Source organism: Martes martes, assembly GCF_963455335.1.
Source record: "Martes martes genome assembly, chromosome: 4".
Classification (NCBI taxonomy): domain Eukaryota; kingdom Metazoa; phylum Chordata; class Mammalia; order Carnivora; family Mustelidae; genus Martes; species Martes martes.
Genome location: NC_137891.1, coordinates 7,334,956 through 7,354,764, shown reverse-complemented (window position 1 = coordinate 7,354,764; position 19,809 = coordinate 7,334,956). Strand labels below are relative to the sequence as shown.

The following is a 19,809-nucleotide window of genomic DNA, read 5'->3' as shown; positions in this document are numbered from 1 at the left end:
AAGCCTGTCTTCTTACTCCTCTCCCCTGAACTGAAGAAAACCAGGCCTGCAAAAGAGTGGAGCCCTGATGGCCCACCCACTGGGGGCTGGGGCAGAGAGCCTACAGAGGGCCACCCACCTCGGGGAAGGGGACCTGTTATTAGGGACCCCTTGCTGGGTGCCAGCGTGTAGCCCCTTCAGTGTTCAAAGGGCTAGGGGTTTGAGATCGAAATCATTTTCTTCCCAGGAGGCTTTTGGGTCCTTAGGCCAATATTCCTGGGTCCTTAGAGAAGAACGGCAGCTTTTGTTAAAGTAAAGAGTCCCGGGGTACCCTTCCCCTGAATATGGTTCCTATATGCTTTATGTGCATGTAATTAAAAGGGCCACTACAGTGGTTTATCTAAGCTTGTTGTGTTTACTCTAAAAATAGAAAAACACAGCGGACAACTTTAAAATACTAACATCCTCGAACATTTCCTCTTAAGGAAAAAGACATAAAATTCCAGATGTGCTCCATCATCAAGACACATCAGCTCTTAGAGGCCATGGCCAGGAGGGGCCAGAGGAGGACTTGGAGGAGGGAGAACGGGCGTCAGGAGGGAGGCCTTCCAGAAGGTCGGCCTTCTCTGCGGCAATTCTCAGAGGCGTGAGTGCTCGCTTTTGTCCAGAAGGGGGGATTTGGGGAGTACAGGCTGTGCTGGTGAGGGCTGGGAGGCCGGGGTAGAAGGACCTGGTCGCAGTCTGTGACACCCTGTATCTTCAACCTGCTTGACTCTGCTCCTGGACCCAGTTATCCTGAAATCCCAAACCATCCCGCACATCCCGACAATGAACTCACATTCCGTGCATCTCCTTTGGACGGGATTCATGTTCTGTGCAACCGGAATTGTTCTAATCATTTAGAAATGACGGGAGGTCCCAGGGAGGGTGTGGGATCGCTTGGTGGTAGGGGTCACGGTGAGGGACTGGACAGTCCGTCAAGAGGGCTCACAGATGAGCACGTGCCTGCTGTCGGGTGGAAACGGCTCTCCAATCCAGGACACGGAGCTCCCATCCAATCTTCCTGCGGCCCAGCGGGGTTCCCTGGGAAAGCCAGTGTGGTAGGTGAGCCTCGGTTTCCCCATTTGTCGTTCGGAGGAAGTACAGAAGCACTGAGAGAGCTGAGGGTCCGACGAGAGGCACGGTATGAGAGAGCTCCAGGCGCTCCCAAGCGCCGTGCACATGCATGAGCACCACCCCGGCAGGCTCGCAGTCTCCTTCTCTGTAACCTGTTGTCTTTCATCTTGTGTTCGCCCATCGTAATAATGGTGACTTACACACTGGAGGTTTTACTCACCCCGACGTGCTGTCACGTGCTGTGTCTTGTTTTCCTTCAGTGCATTTTCCTTTGGGTTCAGGTGGCTGCCGTGCTGAGGGGAAGTAGCTGGGGAGACATGGAACTGACATTTAAAATCATCTGTTCTGGTCCGGGCTCGGTGCACGCTGGAGCTCATGGAATTGTCTCAACAACCTTGTGAGGCCAGGACTGTCATTTCCATTTGTTGATGGGAAACCGGCTTTCTGCGGGCTTCACGGTCTTGGGTCATGCAGTCGGCAGATGGAGTCAAATCCAGACCTGGAGGGTAGCAGAGCCCCACCTAGCAGCTGGGAGCCTCAGGGCTTCATCCTAGGAGAGTCCTGGCTCCTGGGGCAGGGGGAGGTGGGTTAGTGCTGCAGGAGCGTGACCGTGGCAGTCACCATGGCAGTGACCGCCTTCTGCTCTCTTCAGCCCCCCTGGGGCCCCTCCCCATGTCTCTGATATGGGCTTTGCATGCACCTTCCTCCTCCTCCCCTCCACCCCTGGCTCTCCTGTGCCTTCCGGGAGGCAGTGGGGATAGCCCGGGCTCTAGCTAATTCAGGCTTCCTTTCCTGGGTTTAGACACTGGCAAATCTACCTCCTCTTCCTCCCACCTCTCAGGAAGGCTGCTTGAAACCAGTTGAGCTGACAATTCAGAAGAGAAGACGAGTTGGGCAGCAGCCCACTTCCTCCAGCAGCTCCCGACAGGGCCTGCCGTGGCAGAGCTGTCTATACCTGTAAGAACACCAAATCCTCTCCCAACGGCTGTTTATTGTGGTGTTTCTTAAAAGAAGGGTTTAAACAACCCTCCATTCATCCTCTTCTTCAATGGAATAAAATTATGCACAGGGGCGCCTGGGTGGCTCAGTGGGTTAAGCCTCTGCCTTCGGCTCAGGTCATGATCTCAGGGTCCTGGGATCGAGTCCCGCATCGGGCTCTCTGCTCAGTGGGGAGCCTGCTTCCTCCTTTCTCTCTGCCTGCCTCTCTGCCTACTTGTGATCTCTGTCAAATAAATAAATAAAATCTTAAAAAAATTATGCACGGATAAAACTTCTCTTGGGAGGATATGTTGGTGGGGTCCCTTCTGTTCTGCTCCTATCAGGACTGTTTTTCTAGATTGGGAAACTGCCTTTGCCATGTAGATACACACACAGATATTATAATATTTTATATGCACAATATCACCTACTACAGAGAGGGCATTGTGGAAGATATTGGGGACACGAAGGTGAATAAGATTTGATTCTTATCTTTAGGTGGCTCAGGGCTCCTGGGGCAGTGGGATGAGGGGTACGGAGGCACAGGGGAGCTGTGGAGTGAAGAAAGCCCTGAGGAATGGGTACGGGGCACCGTGGAGCGCAGAGGACGGGTGAGGTGTCCCCTTGCCCTGGTAGGGAGCCTGGGGAAGTAGAGTGTAACTTTTGAGAGCATGAGGAGTCAGAGGCAGGCTGGAGCAGGGCACAGAGGAGAAGGGCAGGAGGCTTCTGTAGAGGAAACAGGCTGGCTGAAGTTCAGAGACAAGAGACACATTGCTCTGGGAGAGACCTGAAAATAGGTTGGTGAGTTCTCCATGTTATCACTCTTTCTACATAAGGCTGATGCCGATTCTGGGAACTCTGTGGATAAGCGTGTATGTAAGGGAACGGGACGCTGTCAACTGGCAGCTTTATGGAATTCGGCAATTTACAAATGCGTTGTGGCTAATAGCTCACTGGGATCTCACCCCCGTCCTGTGTGGTGTGTGTGTCTGATCTTGTTATGGTTCCAGCTTTACACTCGGGAAAATCAAGACTTAGAAGAGGGCCGTGTCCCTTCTCAGCTTAAAAGTGAGTTGCCTCCCACTTTATATGGGTTTTCAGTTGCTGCATAACCAATTAGCACGTGGTTAGCGGCTGTAAACAACCCGCATGGGTTATGGCAGTTTCCGTGGCCCAGGATGCTAGGGCACAGTCTCTCGGGGTTCTCTGCTCCGGGGTCTCACCAGCCTGCAATGCACAGGTCGGCTGGGCTGCATTCTCATTTGAAGGTCTGGCTGGAGAAAGATCTACTTCCAAGCTCTCTGAGTTGTTGACAGAATTCATTGCTTTGAAACAGCAGGAGCCATAGTAGCTTGCTTCTTTAAAGTCAACCAGGAGAACAGCACCCTGAGGGGATCTGTTGGCAAGACAGAGTTTTATATAATGTAACACAGTCACAGTGACATCCCATCCCCATTGCCATGTTTTATTGGTTGGAAGAGGTCCTGCCTGAATTTGAGAAGAAGGATATTATACCACGGCATGAACACCAGGAAGTGGGGATCGCGCGACCACCTTCAGGTCTGTCCCATACACGCTTGTAACCTGTGCCCACTGGGGCTCTGTCCCCTGGTTCTCTGTGGCAAGTCCCACTGCTCTCTGAACCGCCGCTCAGATGTGCCCGTGTTCCCTCGGGAGCCCTCCCTGAGTGCCTCTTGTTGCTTCCATGTGCTGCTGCCCCCCTCTCCTGCCCTGACCACAGGGATCACGGTGAGGTTTCGGTCCCTCACTGCTGATTTGCAGGTCTCTCTCCCTCTAGGCGGGGGCCAGGCCTCCTCACGTTTGCATTCCCGGCACCTGATGCTCCGTGAGTGTTTGTAAGTAATCAGATCGATGACTTCAGTGATGTGCTTCAAGTCTCAAGTCTATTTAGGAACTCGAGCCAAGTTCCAGGGCTCATTCCACCACACCACCACCTCTCCCCTTTCTGGGAAACCCAAATGGAAACTTGGTAGCCCTGTGCACACTCCTGTTAGAGTCCATTAGATTCAAAGGGCCAGCTCCCCTAAGACATAAGGCAATGGATCATAACACACCACACTTTCATCAGTTTTTTTAAATTTTTCGTAGCACTATTATATTCAATACCACAACAAATGCCTTCCATATCCTACTGGGCTTGGTCCCTATATATACAGTAAGTAACAGGTTTAAAGAGATGAGACAATTTTCTGTAAACTCTACAGACGAAAGGATCGCAATGCTGTGACCCAGTCCTGGGCTGCTGATTCTATTTGTCCAATAAGTGCTTCCTGTGTGCTAATTCTGTGTCAGATGTCCCTAGGGATGTGGGCGTCCCCACATGTGACCGACGGACAGTTCAGGCTGCCATGCGGAAGCAGACAGCTGAGATTGCAAACAATATGAATCAACCAAGGCGCCGATAGTTATGCGCGGTAAGTTTTTGGGAACTCAGAGGAGAAATAGATCACCCAGGGAGGAGGGTGTTCCTCAAATTGTGCACAGAAAGTCCCTAGGAGGTAGTAGGTAGAGGAGAGCAGGAGGATGTTCTTGACAGAGAAGAGCCTGAGCAAAGCCTGCTGAGGAGAATGCCGGGGTGATGTGCTTGGTTGACTTAGGAGCCGTGCATGGTGAATGTGAGACGAGAGTCAGGAAGGGCATCCAAAGGCTCTGTTCACTCCCTCTCTTTTACTCCTGGTTCCAGGGTGTCTTCCTCTCCTCAAGGGCTGCTCCCTCTGCTTGTTCTCTAGAATCTGCTGCTCACAATGTCGCTTTGCAGTGTTTCTCATTTCTTCCTCATCCTCATCCTGTCCCTCATGCTCTGTTCTCAGGGACTCCCGCTGACCGTCCGAACCAGCCTCAACCCCCATCACTCTCTGAGACCTCTCACGGTCAGGCCAGCAGTGACCTCACGGTGTGCTGGGCTGCTGAACCCTTGTGAGGCCTTGACTCCTGTGACTGCTCATCAGGCCGTGGGGTCCCATGGCCCTGCTTCCTCACACCGCACTCCTGGTTTTTGGCCCACATCTCCAGCTGCTTGTCACTGCCTCTTTGTGGTGGTTCTCCTGTGGCTCATAGGAACCCTTCAGGATTTTGTTTTCTGTCATCTCATCTGAGAAAGAGGGAAGAGCTGCAAGTGCAAAGACCCTGAGGCGCCAAGGATCTTGTGTTTGATGAGTTATAAGAGGCCTGTGTGGCAAACGCTTAGCTGATGAGCATGCCTCTCCCAGCTGATGCTGGACATGTGGGCACAACCCAGGCCATGAAGGGCCTTGTAGGTCATTGAGAAGGATGGCATTTATTTGGTATAATTGGAAGTCTTTGAAGAGCAAGAAATGGGAATGACATGGTTCTCTTTGTATATTTTAATGATCACTCTGGTTCTTCTGAGGAAACTAGACAGGAGAAGAACAAGAGTAGAGGCATAGAAACTGGATGGTATATTTAAAAAGTAGAAATGACAGTATTTGTTGGTGAATTAAATGTGGGGACAGTCAAGAGAAAGCCTCTTTATTTTATTTTTTTAAAGTAAGCTCCAAGCCCAACATGGAGCCCAGTGTGGGACTTGAACTCATGACCCTGAGATCAAGACCCGAGCTGAGATCAAGAGTCAGACACTTAATCAACGGAGCCACCCAGACACTGCATAGACAGTTGGAGGAGGAGAACCCAAAGGCATCAGCTCCCCAGATCCTTGTCCCACACCCCAAAAGGAGAATGCCAAGGCTATAGGGGTCAGAGAACAATGCAACACAAGTTGTGGGACACTCCCTGCTGAAAGCAGCTGTGTGGTTTTATAATCTTTTATACCCTTGGAAGTTGGGGGAAGCCTCATACCTCATCAGAGCCCCAGAGATCATGAAACTATCTCCTAACAGACTCCCTGAGGAAGTGGGAAGGGTGCAGAGATGGATTTGTAATAGTTCCTTCTAAGCCTCTTGTCCTCCATGTTCTGGAAGGATCACTAAGTGTTCTACCAAGACTCAGATTGGCGATGGTTTGAGGCTTCATCTGCCCAGTTTATGTGGATCTGTGTAAGGTCACCAGGGCATCAGCGGAAGAGCTCATATTCCTCAGTATCACTTACTACAACTGAGATTCATATGATTGCCCACACACATGGCATTTACTGGGAATACTTACTACGTTCTCAGTACTTTACATATACTAACTCACATACTTAATCTTCATAACTATTCTATGAGATAAGCACTATTTTCGTCTCAACTTTGCAGATAAGGACCCTGAGCCACACAGAGGATAATTAGCCCAGGCTAGTAATGATGGAGCTGAGTTTGAACCCAGGAGGACAGCCATTATGTCCACTTTGTCCAGTGCATCCCCCAGAGCTAGAATGTATGGTACATAAGAAGAACTCAATAAATATCCAGGAACTTACTGAAGGCCAAGGCAAAACTGGAAAAGACTTAGGGCTGATAGATGGGAAAGAGTTGGAGGGGTCAAGGGTAACACCTCACGTTCTTACTTGGTGATTAGGGTGCTTGTGGTACTACCCACCCAGATAGGGTATTAGGAGGAGGAGCAAATCTGAGGGGCAGGTAAGGAACTCACACGTAGACGTTTTGATTTAAAGCTGTCTGCAGACCACCTGTGTGGAGATGCTCAGCAAATTATTGAGTAAATAAAGAAAAATGAGATACATTTTCTTCCTTCAGGTGCTCAGAGAAGTATCAGAGACATAATCACAATTCAGCGGAGCAATGACGCTGGGGAGCGAAGAGGAGGAAGGGTGAAGACGTGCAGAGCGAGCCCCACATGGCATGTAATCCTTTATCATCCTTCTCCAACGCTCCTACACAGTGTCGAGGAGGAAGTGGAGCCATTGATCAGGCCCGGGGGAGCTATTCTGGTCTTGACACTTAAGCAGTGGGGTGTCGGGAATTGAATCTATTCTGGATAATAGTTCTTCCCTGATTGTTCTCCCAATTAGGTGATGTCTCAGCTCCCTGTCATACCGGATTGCCTTAGTTTTTGAATAGAGTCTCCCTATAATAACATTCTCTCCTTAATTACCTTAAAAGGCTGTTCGTCCAGCTCCTGGCTGATGTCGATGCAATTGTGGTAGTCAGTGTACGATGAAAGTGGATGTGAGGGAGGGCCCCAGATGACTACGGAGACACAGATGGAAATGGTCCTTGAAGGATGCTGGGGTAGGCAATCATTGTCACAAGAGATCAGACCTCCAGGGAGAAGAGAGGTCTTGGAGGATAAACAATTCTGAAATGAGGGCAAGGATTGCTTGCGTGTTTACTCCTGCCGTCCTTTCTAACTGTGTTCTCCTCTATCCTTAATCAAAGGAGGCGGGTTTTGAGGACAGGAGATTTTGAAATGAGGAGAGGACTTGGAATGGTTAAAATGGGCCCCCTGGTGGACATGGACCATTTCTGTGCATCAGGCGCAAGAAGCCCTACTCCTGCCCCCCTGATGGTTCCTTGCCTCTGGGAAGATCATAATTCTTCCCCATTACTGCAGGTCTGATCAGTATTTATCTTTATGCACCACCCTGGAAATCCTAGGGATGTCATCTGATGAAAGGGAATAACACGTCCACTAACACACAGGGTTCCCATTTCTGCCACACAGCAACCCTGTGGGTAAATTGCTATTTGTCTGATTTTATGGATTAAGAAATTGGTTGCTCAAGGTGACAAGACCTCTGAGATCAAACAGCTAGTAGTGGCAGAATCAAAACTCATTCCCAGATTTCTTGATTCCTGGCCCAAAGCCTGTTTCTACCACACCATAGTGCTTTGGGGTCTGCTCGCTGACAAAGCCCGCCATCCCCCTGCTTCCTCATGTCTCTTTCCTGTACCCCAGGGGCTTACTACCTGAGTAAGTCGGTCAAACGTCTGATACGTGGTGTGGCGCTTAAGAAACACAGGGACCCTTCCCTGTGACCCTTCTGCACAAAAATCTACCCGAGATGAAGATGAACCCGGCACGTGGGTAGGTCTCATTAGCACTGAATGACGACGGGGAGACACATGCTTGCCCTAACTGTGCCCCGAGAGCCAGGTGGAAAGGTGAAAAGAAAGAATGCTTGCAAGGAAGTCAGCAGACCTGGATCCAGGCTTGTTTCTTCCTCACTCTAACTGTATTGGTAAGCCAGGGAAACTCCCTGGGGCTGAATGTCCTTGTCTGTCAATTAGGAACGCTGCCCTGCCCGTCTGTACAGGCGTGCGAAGGAGCTGGGTAATGTGTCAGGCGCAGTACAGCTCTAAAGCAGTGCTGTAATTATCCTGGAGGCCTGGGAACCTGAAGCCTGATATATAATTGCTTCTCTCCACATGGGAAATAGGATGAGACACTTGCTCACTTCTTTTCCCCACAAGGGAATAGCAGTTATCTAGGGGGCATTTGGTTTGGTTTTTAATCATGCACAGGTGTTGTAAGATTCTGGCAGAATAAGAGCCTCTTTGGGTGCCCCTTCCCAATCTCTGCGTGTAAGACAAAGATAAGATTATTTACGCCCCCTTCCATTATTCACAGCCTCTTGGAATGTAGCATTAAATAATTCAGAGACCATACAAGCTTGAGGATTGATGGTGAGGCTGATAGTTCTTACAAACACAGCATGCAGCAGCTGTAGAAAAGTCTAGATTCCGGCTCAAGTGCACGTGGGAACGATTGCTGGATACCCAACACTCATCAGGACCTTGGAGAAGGGCCTTCCTTCTGGTCTAAAAATGACTCTCCATCGCAGGGGTAGGGAGCCTTGTCTCTGGGTAGGAAAATGTCCACCTTCTGGCCACCTTCTACTCTAAAACTCCTCGGAGGCCATTTCACCTGGCATAGTCCAGACCCACAGTAGGTGTTTGATGACTTTAAACAAAGTGAATGACCTTCATTTCTTAGTTTTTTGTTGTCTATACTATAACATATATGGAACCGAGCTGTTGGGAGTTGGAAGACCTAATTTGTCCACTTACTAGACTTATTGGCCAGGGAGGAGAGGGAAGAACCTGCCAACTGAGTCCAGAGAAAAAGCAGAGAGCTAGTGGGATACAACAAGGGGAGAGATTTTCCGGGAGGAAGGGCAGTGTGGCATTTGAGCAGGAAGAGTCCCATGGAGTGGGCACTGGGTGTGATAGCGAGGGAGTTGTCTACAGTCATCTCTGGCCTCATAAATTCAGCCTTCTTTCTCAGGCAGCACACCAGTGCTGGCACACCGGCAGCCCATTTGAGCCCTCCCAGAAAACTTAACAGTCTGGCCTCTGACTCCCTGCATTTGGCCCATCCTGGGTCTTTGAGGCCCTGGCCCATACTCTGGCTCTTCTCCTGACCCTCCTCTCAGCTTGGCAAACTGTCCAGAGTCTCCTCTGGCTCACAGAGCACGGTCCTCCTTCCTGCTTGACTCCAAATCTGCTCTTGATTTCAGAGCTGCCTTAAGTCTGGACAAGAGGCTTTACCTCTCTTCTGGCTTCCTAGCCCCATGGAAATTTCCATAGCTGGATGGCTCCTTGTTTCAGAGTTCATATGGACCTCACTGGTGACCTCCAAGGGAAATTAAGGCGAATCCTTAGTGAAAATGCTGTATTTTAAATAATTAGGAGTGTAATAGTCAGCATTTTTGAGTTACAAGTGCAAGAATCCTGGTGATGGAACAGGGTCCCAGAATAAGCCAGGAATTTAGCCGGGTCTCTCTCCTTCCTGGGGGGCAGGGCCACAGCTATGCTGGATATGTGCCCCAGGAGGAGTGGTCAAGGCAGGCTGTGGCTTCCCGAGAGCCAAAGGAATGTGAGCATGGTGGCCAGGGCGAAGGATGGAGACAGAAAGGAACAGCCTGGAGGTACAAGCCCAGAGGAATTCAGCTGTGAGGCAAGAAGCAGGTTGTAGTTAGCAAAAATAGTACTGAGCTGCAGGAGGGGAACTCAAAAGTAGGTGAGGCTGGGGGGGCCTCTTGGAGAGTGCCGGCCTCCAGGCTGGGCTGTGAGGACAAAGCGGAGGAGGCAGAACTGGTTTGGACAGGTGGGGCCTGAGGGTGTGGGCTGAGGGGCTGGTCCTCCACTTCTGAGATGGGGAAGGAGCGCTGCAGCCGGGTGCGGGAGAATGTTGGGGAACCCGAGAAGGAGACTGAGGAGCCTGCTGCGGACGAGTGGATGGCCATGCCCGCAGATGCTTGCAGAATCTCGAAGGTGAGCACGATTCCTGGGAAATGCCTGGCTGTGAGCGGTGACTATGGAGCTGGGGGTCAGGCTTCCAGATGGGCATTTGGGGTGGTTGATGCTGCTCCCCAGGTTCTCTGCTTGATGGTTCAGACCCTTGACCCTGGCCATGTCTTTGACTCCTCAGAATGCTGTGCTAGGGAGAATGTACTGCTCTTCCCCATTTTGCAGATGAGGAAATGGAAGCCCAGAGAGGTTCATGAACATCGCCAAGGCCACACAGCTGAAAGTGACTGAGAAGGGTCTTCCGGTCTTTCTGTTCTGCCCACAGTAAGGGAGCCAGGCGTCACTTGGTCATCAGCCCACCCTCACCATGATTTATCACAGACTCCACTGAAGAATGCGGCCCTGCTCCGAACGATAATAATCATGACTGTTGGATGAGTGTTAATCACTCCTCCCGGATGGTTTCCCACTGCTTGTAATTGACTTGTTTCATCAGATTCTGGTCATTACAACACTTATCACCGTGGGACAATCAGAGCAAAGACTGCTATCCTGTTGGAAGGTGAGAATAAAGTTGACAAGAGTGGCCAGGGGACCACATAGGAAGTTGGTCCCCTGGTTGTGGCTGGAACCAGACTTCTTCTGTATTTTCATTAGACCTTTTTGTGCCTCATCCTGTTTCCTGCACATTCTCAGGGTTACTGTCCTTGCCAAGAGGAGTAACTCAGTGGCTGTGTGTGTCCCAGTACCTCTCTGTGCTCAGGCCTTGTCGTGTGGCTCCAGTCTGCACTCATAGACCCAGAGGACAGGATCGACTATGGATTGAACACCTCCTATGTGCCAGATCTGGAACAGACATGATCTCATTAAATTCACAAAAAATGTAAATTCCAACAGGGCTGGGAGGTAAGTCCAGCTAACATACCCATTTTACAGATGAGAAGAATTATGTCTGATAATTGGTGTCACTTGACCTTGTCTAAATCAAAAGCCTTTCCTCTTTCTGTGGCCTCTGGATCCTGACCACACTGATTCAAAATGCTCTCAGGCAGTGGATTAAAGATCTGCTTTTAACAACCTGGATAAGAATTAGAAATATCACCCTCCTGGCTCTAAGAATTATTCTTCCTCTGACTAAATGCTTATCAAATTGATCACAGAGGTTGATTTCATGGCTTTTCTTTCATGCTGGATTGTAGATTCTGTGAGGCAGGGACTAGCTTCACTTTGCTGACCATGAATTCAATGTGTCTGGGATATTGTAGGTGCTCAAAAATATGTGTTGAATGGATAAATCCCATTTTATAGCTGTGGGACCTCGATTCCCAAGATGTTTATAAAATGTGAAATTGGGATTCAAATTCCCTCTCCACTTTGAGTTGGCCCACTTCCCACTCGAAGAGATTTGAGGGCGGGGTGTTGTTGGGGTTTGTAAACGGGGAGGAGGAAGCAGAGGTGGGAGTGAAGAATTAAATTAAAATGTCCTGCGGAGACCTTTGTGTGAACATGTGTTGGAGGGCAGATCTCATACATTGAGGAGGGGAATTTCTACCAGTGCTGTGGTGCTGGTTATAACCATCCTCGGGCCAGTGTGGAGGGAGGCGGAGAAGGTGCTAGTTGGAAGTTTCACAGGGACTGGTGCGAACCGGTGCCCATTCATTCTCCTTGGAGACTTCAGACTGTGTGGGGGTGGCTGCAGACTGCTCACCAGGGCCCCATAGTGGAGTGAAGAGAGCCAGAGTACTGGACAGAGCCATCTCCAGCCCCGAGTTCGGAGGCAGCCTTGTGTTCTCTGTGCCTCTTGGGATGACGTATTGACTCTTTGAACCTGTGTCCTGAGCTCAGGCCTCAATTACTCCTGGTTTCCAACTATCTCAGCCCTTTCCAGGAGGGCACAGCAGATACATTTACGGAGAGTATGCCACTGGGACCCTTTGCCTCATAACTTTGGACCGCAGGTTCCCCACTGATCTCCCGGGGATCTGATCCCTGTTTTATCAGGATCCCACTAATATGGTTTGCTCAGCTCTGCTTCATGTAGGTGGCAGAGGCATTGTGAAGAGTGTTTGGCTCTTAGAGTCTGACTACCAGGACAGGAATCCTGGTTCTGTTCTGTGACCTGGGGGAGGTTATGAAAGGCCTGCAGCTTTGGACTCCTGGTCTACAAAATAGGGATAGGAAAGATGGTTTCTGTAAGTCCCTAGGATGAAGATGAAATGAAATTATGAATGAAAAATACTTACTCAAGTGTCTGGCACATGCAAGTGCTCCAGTGCTGGGTTCATGGGCTTTGGGCTATTTTAGGGATCGAATGAGATAGTAAGACAAAAGCACTTTGCACAAAATCACAGGTGCTGCACTTCACCCTGTGCTCTCCAGGACCACATAATCCATTACACAGGATCTCCTGAAGGAACCAGGATTTTCACACCAGTGACCAAGTATTATTTGTGTTTTCTGCTCATAATGACAATCCACTACCTTGTCCTTGTAGCAAACTCCCACTCATCCTTCAACGTCCATTGGTATCACCTCCTTCATGCGGCCTTCCTTGACTCTCCCAGGTACTGTTGGTTGTTCCAACTTCTGCTTCCACAGTGCTTGGGGTAGATATCCAGACTTGTGCAGATTGTATTATCGTGTGCTGAATACAGTTTTGTGTTGGCTTCTCCACCCATAGGCTCTGAGCTCTTTGAGGCCTCATGAGTCAGTCCTACTCACCTCTGGGCCCAGCGCAGGGACTGGTACATGGACAGTAAGAAGTTCACATTGCTTTGCACTGACGGTCTGGTGATTCACAGGAGATAAGATGTCATTTGTGAAATTTGAAAAGGTTATCTGATCTTTTGAAGGCCCCCACACAGAAATATAACTGTGCTATGAATAGAGATTTCAATTACTTACTTTCTTTGGTTTAAAAAAAAACCTTTTAATAATGGAAGAAAACCCACCAATGAGTTATGTGGATGTCTGTAATTTTTTCCTCCAAGAATTTGTTTTCTGCCTCATTAATAGAAACTCCCACACATTGCAAGAACCTTTCCTCCCCTTTGCCGGGAAAGACAGTTAAGAAATGGCTTGTGCTTTATGTTTCTCATGGGCTTGGGATGGATAATTGCTTAAAGCTGAATTTTGGACCACTGATAATCCAATTAGGGTCTTGGGCATAATTTTTTCTGTGTAACCGATGTCTTTTATCCTCCATGGTTCTGACTTCCGAAGCTGGTTCCCTTGCCAACGGCACACCTTCCCGTGTGAGGCCGTGGCACAGTCGCTTGGAGGAATGCAGTGCTCAGCAGGTAAGGGAAGGTACACCTGAGAAACTAGACAGGAGATTGTGGGCATTGTTGGAACAATGACGGAGACTTTCACAAAGACGCAGATGCATCAGTTTCTGAAACAATGAAATCTCCCCAAACCTGTGACACGAGTCCAGTTCCTCTTTTCCCTCCCTGCCCACCTCATAATGGGAAGGGCAGGAAGTGAATCATCTCTTTTGTGCTCTGTGCTTTAGCCACATGGCCCTGCCGGGGTGAAGGGTGGGGAGTCTGAGGTTTGCTGCTGGCTATGGTGAATTCATACTTCTTTCCCAGGCCACTTCAGAGAATCAAAGGTAAAGCAGCCAGGTATTATGGAAGAGCTGGAACTAGGTGACAGGACGTTGGATCCTGGTCCTGGTGGTAACGGGGCCACTCCATTAACCTCACAGATCCTCAGTGTCTTCTCTGGGGAGGGGAGGGAGATGGGGTAGAATCAAAGGTCAAGGGCCATCAGCCCAAGGCCAAATCTAGGCCTCAGCAATGTCTTTTTGGTTTCTATAGTGTCCAGAATGATTTGAGTTAATTGCCAGCATTTAAAACTCAGAACAGTTTTCATGAAAAATAAAATTTCTGCCTTCTGTCGATGATGGGAGAAATCTAGAATTCCTGAGCCCACATTTCTGCACAACATTGGAGCTCGACAATTCTTTCTGTGGGGTTCCTTCCTTCACAACAATCCCCACCATGCCGTGTTGTCTGACACAGGGTTTATTTTACTCATTGATAAAATCTCCCTGGCCCCTGTAGACCTTTAAGTTTATGATCCCTGGACTCGGGGATCTTGAATTTCACATCCAATTTTGTCAGCATCTAGTGATGGGGCCATTCTATTTTGTCTTTATTTGAGTATAAGTTCCCATTTTATGGATGCAGAAATTGAGACTCGGCAAGGCCAATGACTGTCTGTGGCCATGAGGGTTGTAAGTGGTACAGCTGGGAATGGGATCATGGGCTTCCTGACTCCCAGTGAGAGACTGTCCTTAAAGGTATGTTTTCCACTTCCTGCACAGGAGCCCATTGGTCCTGAGTGTGCCTAGGCCAATGCCGTCAGATGATCTGCATGAACTATAATCAACCGACCTTTGAAAACCACCTGGAAGGAGCCTGGGTCATCACTAAGCAAAGCAGTCTGGAGAAGGAGCGGCTGATTCAGACTGATGTTGAATCTGAGAAAAGCCCCAACCACATTGGATATTTAGAAAAAATACTAATTCCTTACATGGTGAGCACTTGGCAGTTCCTGTAGCACATGCACTACTGATTTTAAAAGTATAAAGAAACAATCAGGGTGTAAATGTGTTCAACAGTTCCAAGCCCTGGTTTTGTAAAATGTGTGTGAATTTTGACCCTGCAGCTTTCCGGCTTTGTAGCTTTGCCTTCTTGGTCCGTAACAAAGGGATGATAATAGCAACTCCTGACCTGGCGTTCAATGTGCAGTGACATGGGACACGTGGGCGTCCCCTGTTTTGCACTGTGTGTGATCTATACGGAGACCTGACCATATGCCCAGCCCTTGCTCAGCGTTTTCCAGACATCCACTCGTGGGGCCCCTTACCCCAGTTCACATTTGTAGATTTGAATCTCAGCGCCAATAGGATATTTACGTGGCTTAGAAACATTGAAATTCTGTAAAATCTCAAACCATATGCTATTTTTTGCTACATCCCAGTGGTTCCTCCTCACTTTTGTCTCTGTGCACTTCCCTCATTAAATTCTGACTCAAGCCAGAATTGAGCCTCAGTTTCCCTTTTGCAGAATGAAAGGATTGGCCCAGATGAGCTGGCAGTCAGTCCTTCCCAACCCTGAGATTTGATGATTATACAAATGAATGAAGGGAAAAGATAAGCATTAAGAAAATAAAAATACAAGCCTTAACTCTATTTTATTCCATTGCTTGAACACGATCACATAATTAAAATACTTAGCTTGAGTATAAAGAAAATAGTTTCTCCCCCTTACACTGGATTTTCATTTTCTCTCTCTGTCTCCTTTGAAAGTTCACTTGTGTAGGACAAACCCTGGGGACTGATCAGAAATCCTCCTCCTCTCCCAAGGCCCCAGCTTTGATTCAGAAAATAGTCCTGACAAACCATTATTGATGAAGATAAGCCTAGGGTTACGGGAACAAAAGCCCAGCTCCTTGTGTTAGCACCCAGCCGGCAGGAGACAAAGGGACAGTGAGTATAAAGGGGAATTTGAACACATCCTCCGATTTTAAAATTAGTCACAAGATCCGTTCTTTTTCCTTTTTTTTCTGGGGAGATGATTACAGGGGCAGCAAGAAAGGGTCCTCAGTGACTCCTTTCTCTTCCTTTTCTTTGTTTGGTGGTGACAAAGCTAGGCTAGATGATGCCAGTTTTGGTGGTAACGTCCCAGCCACTGTAGTCAGGGACTGATAGAATGTTCTCCTCTTCGCTCTATCAGACCCCATCAACAGGTTGACCTTGGCCAGTCAAGGTCAGCGAGCTTTGTCACAGCTGGCTTGATCTGGGGCCTACTGGCCTGGATATCCACCATACACATGAGCACTGAGTTCTCTTTGATCTTCTCGGCTGACTTGGTCCTTAGGGGAGTTGGAGGATGGAACGGTCTTGGAGCTTGTCCCTCCTGGCGGTACTCTGGAGACAGGCCAGTGTCTCATCTGCTGGAATGTGGATGATGTACCTGTCTTTTTGTTTCTTTGTTTGTTTTGTTTCGGGTAGAATAGATGCTTTTCAGCACTTTCTTCTTGGCCTTCAGAGTCTTTGCTTTGGCTTCAATTTTGGGAGGAACAAGGGCTTCCTCCTTTGCTTTTTCAGCATTATCTTGGTGGAAATGTCTTTTTCCTTTTGAAAATAACCTTTCCATGATTAAAAAAATAAGTAAAATACTATTTATGGTAGAAATTTTGGAAAACATAGAAGTTATTTTAAAAACTGTAAGTATATCCTCAGATATAAGCAGTTTTATATTTACTATGTGGTGTATATTTCATTTCCCCCCTAATGAATATGTACCTTCATGGTGAATACAGACTTGCATCCAGAGATTTCACTTTCTGTGTGAGCATTTCTCCCATGTCATTGTGTATTCTTTTTTTTTTTTTTTTAAAGATTTTTTACTTAATTTGACAGACAGAGATCACAGGTAGGCAGAGAGGCAGGCAGAGAGAGAGGAAGGGAAGCAGGCTCGCCGCCAAGCAGAGAGCCGGATGCGGGACTCGATCCCAGGACCCTGGGATCATGACCTGAGCCGAAGGCAGCGGCCTTAACCCACTGAGCCACCCAGGCGCCCGTCATTGTGTATTCTTAAAATGACTTTCCTGGTTGCATCTTCCATGCATGGATCTGCTGCTGTGAACTCAATCTTTTGTCCCCCATTTAGCTTGTCTGCAGCCTTCTACCGTAATGGATGACACCATCCTGACTCTCCTTGTGTGCTTAATCTTGGCTGGCTTGCATCTCTGACTGTTTCAGCTGGCAAGCATTTCTCAAGACTTGAAGTGTGGGACCGAGTGCCCCATTTGCTCAAACCAAAATCCTGACCACCTCCTCGACTGTCCTCTCCCTGATGCTCTGCCTTCGGGAGATGTTCTGACTTACTAAGTGTTTGAAGGTGTGTGTGTTGTGGTCTCTTCCAAAGCATCCAGATGCTTCCCCACAGTGGCCCCACATCCAGTTTATAACTCTGTCTTTCCCAGCCCCGTGCTGTTTCACACCTCCCCACTCTAGCCTAGTGCTTCTAGGACTCTGGGTATTTAGAGATCACTTTTGTGGTTTTTCCATTTTTCCATACTAGCTGTACCATTATTTAATCTTTATTTTTCAGATTAACTATTACTTAAAAAGTGGATTTTAATCTAGCTACACTAGGTGTGAAAACATGGGTTTGAGGTACTGAACACATGTGCATGCGTGCATTTGTGTGTATATTTTTTTCTAATTCACATGAAAATAAATTCATAACTATTGAAAGAAAAAAATATTCTCTAGACATCACCTAAAATTATCTTCCACAGTGATACATATGCTCTATTTTTGGAAACAGTACATTAGCTTTATTTATTTATTTGACAAGAAGAGAGAGGGAGAGCACAAGCAGGGAGAGCAGCAGAGGGAGAGGGAGAGGCAGACTCCTGGCTGAGCAGAGAGTCCAATGTGGGGCATGATCCCAGGACCCTGGGATCATGACCCGAGCCAAAGGCAGATGCTTAACCAACTGAACCACCCATGCCACAACCCCCCCCCACCATGGCCTTCTTTTTAAAAAAATGTTTAATTATTTATTTGAGAGAGAGAGAGAGAGAGAGAGAGTGTGTGTGCACAAGTGGCCGGGGGGAGGTGCAGAGGAAGAGAGAGGAATCTCAAGCAGACTCCAGCGGAGTGGGGAGCCGGACATGGGGCTTGATCTCACAACCCTGAGATCATGACCTGAGCTGAAATCAAGAGTTGGGTGCTTAGCTGACTGAGCCACCAGGTGCCTCTTATTCTTTCTTTTCTGATAGACTAACTCCTATTCACCTCTTGAGTCCTAGGGAGACTTAATTATATGGAACATCAAAAATTATATCTTGTGAAGTTAAAAAAAAGAATTAAAAAACAAAGTTGAGAACGCAGTGAAGGGAGAAAATAATGTTCCCAAGTACTTAGACTCTGAAATGCTCATGTGCCAAGTCAGCGTGCTGGAATTTCTAGGAATGGCCCTAAAAGAGTAGAAATAGAGGATATAACTTCCAAAACAGTAGATGGAAATATATGGAATAAGAACAAATAGCAGTTCAAAAATATACATTAATGTAATAAAGGAGGCCAAAGGAACATATAAAAGAGGGCAAATAGCACAGAATACAACACCTGAGATAAACCTAAGGATATCAGCAAATGTAGCTTGAGAAATTGTTCCTGATAAAAGACACAGATTATCATTCCGGTTTCAAGGACATCTATCTACATGGTATTCATAAGGTCCTCAAATATAAAGACATGGAAAGGATGGAAAAAAAGTCAAATATCACATTCTTGGCAAATATTAAATGAGCAACAGAAGCTGGTGCATCTGTCTTAATGTTAGGTCAAAATTAATATAAGGCACTGTGTGTTATGCTTTATAACTTTCAAATTGTTTGTGAATATTCTTTGATATATGAAAAGCAGCTAAATCTAAATGTCTAAAAATATAATAAGTGGTCACATTGTAGTGATTTGGAATATATATCTGTGAGATCGATGGATTTAAAAACAGCCTGGTATACAATTCCAGTGACTTCAAAAAGTCTCATTTTCTCAAGCAGCCTAGCCGTAAGAGCAGATGATGCACTTGAGGATGCTGTGATGAATGGGCTTTTGAGGACAGAGACACCGATGTAGGGATGCGTGGGAAGAGTCTGTATAATATTATTTCACTAACTATGAGAGATGATTAAATGGATGTTTGTTTTAGATATGATTTGAAATACGTATGCATAATTGAATGCATAAATCTTACAGAACGAGTAGATGTTTACCTCCACGTATACCACCAGAAGTTTATGTGTCCATATTGGCTTCACCATTCTTCGGATATTGTCACTGGGGAATAACATACAGCCAATCAGGTTGTCTTATATTTGGGCACGTTTCATTTTGTCTTAACTCACATGATTGCTAAGAGAAAGCACTTGATTCCAAAGACTGGGTGCTTGGCACCCACCACTCCATCTTCTAGCACATGTTGGGAGTTAGAAGGGCAGAAACAAGACACCATGAGACTCAGTGATGCCAACCCTGTAAGGCAAGATGTGGCCGTGGGTTTGGGTTCAGAGTGGCAGCCTTCCCCAGAACTCCAGACAGCGATGAGGCCTGAAGTCCTGGAGAAGAAGACCTGGGTTCTAGTTCTGCCTCTGCCCACCTCTCATGGGCTGTGTTACTTTGTTCATCATTTAATTTCTTCGGCTTTCATTTCCTCACATGCAAAACAAAGGGTTATTTTAACCATCAGAGTCTGTTATCTCTATAAAAGAGGAATCCTATAACTTGGATTTTTCCAACGGTATCTAGGTAAATGTTTAAAACTTTCTTTCTGGAAGCAAACAAACAAGTTTAAAAAAAAAAAAAAACAAGGGGCACCTGGGTGTCTCAGTTGGTTAAGGGTCTGATTCTTGGTTTCAGCTCAGGTCATGATCTCAGGGTCCTGGGATTGAGCCCCACATCAGGCTCCATGCTTAGCACAGAGTTTGCCTCAGATTCTTTCTCTGCCCCTCCCAGCTCACACTCTCTCTCTTTCAAGTCAATAAATAAAATCTAAAAAAATACCCCCAAAATAAAAAA

The 19,809-nt window shown here is 47.5% G+C and overlaps 1 long non-coding RNA gene across 1 annotated transcript; it reads left to right on the top strand.

The window, feature by feature from the left end:
• Positions 1-10,100: 10,100 nt before the first annotated feature.
• On the top strand, positions 10,101-15,398 carry LOC308342179. The gene is made up of 4 exons (XR_013966765.1): positions 10,101-10,229; positions 10,431-11,111; positions 13,428-13,504; positions 14,536-15,398. It is a non-coding gene; the product is annotated as an uncharacterized lncRNA (long non-coding RNA).
• The last annotated feature ends 4,411 nt before the right edge of the window (positions 15,399-19,809 follow it).